At 34.2% G+C, this 970-nt stretch overlaps 1 non-coding gene across 1 annotated transcript; it reads right to left on the reverse strand.

Moving 5' to 3' along the window:
- Positions 1-230: 230 nt before the first annotated feature.
- On the reverse strand, positions 231-351 carry LOC126743457 (U5 spliceosomal RNA). Its single transcript, XR_007662882.1, has one exon. It is a non-coding gene; the product is annotated as a U5 spliceosomal RNA (small nuclear RNA).
- Positions 352-970: the final 619 nt, after the last annotated feature.

Raw genomic sequence — 970 nt, forward strand, 5'->3', positions numbered from 1 at the left:
GTTCAGTATAATCGCAATAATCGATCAAATTAGTTGGGAGCTTTTTCACGAAAGTAAACAACCAACGCAAAAAAAGCGGGAACATTCGTGTCGTTATTCTTGTCATTCACGTCAAACGACCGAATTTTTTTCCGAATATACACGATCGACGATCACCAGCGGGAATTTGGTGCTTTTTAGTGGCGTCTAACGCAAATGCGTTTTCGGATCTTTCTTTTAAATTCTTAAAAGGCCCAACCGAAGTCGGGCTCGAAAAAAATTACATAATACACCCATTTATGTTGACCCTCTCCACGGAAATCTTTAGTAAAAGGCGAAAGATTTATTCGCTTTGAAGAGAGTCCAGGGTGAACAAAAACCTAAAATTGACAGCTATATTAACAATATCTACAAAAATGTTTCGGCAACGCTGTGACTGTGGCGCCATCTATTCTCAAAGAACTACAACTAATAATCGTTTTAATGGTTCTTAGAGTCTGCCTACACATCCTTGTACAAAAAGGACGGATGCAACCAGCTTTACATTTTAAATCTTTGCTTAGGCTTTATTACATAATGTTTAGATTTTTCTCATTTCTGCAAATACAGGGTGTCCCACTTAAGTTGGATGCAAGCAATAGCTTGGTTGTTTGTTGAGCGATCTTTTTCATGCACTCATAAGGCGCACATTTTGCCCAGGGTAAGAAATGTGGTAGGTACTCCTAGACGTACGCGTTAATGGGGTTTGATATTTTTCGATTCAAAAGTAAGCTACCTTTAGGACACTATTTATTTCAAATCTGTTAAATTATATTGAATCCTCCTTATCTAAGATATTAAGTTCTAATTATTTAATATTAATACAGGGTGTGTCATTAAAATAAAACATTTTTATTATTTTTTTTAATAGTTATTATTATTTATAATATAATAATAAGTTTCTTTTTATAACGTTTCTAATTAAATGTCAAAGTATTCGTCGTTCGAATTC

The sequence above is a fragment of the Anthonomus grandis genome, chromosome 12 (assembly GCF_022605725.1).
Source record: "Anthonomus grandis grandis chromosome 12, icAntGran1.3, whole genome shotgun sequence".
In the NCBI taxonomy this organism is placed as follows: Eukaryota; Metazoa; Arthropoda; class Insecta; order Coleoptera; family Curculionidae; genus Anthonomus; species Anthonomus grandis.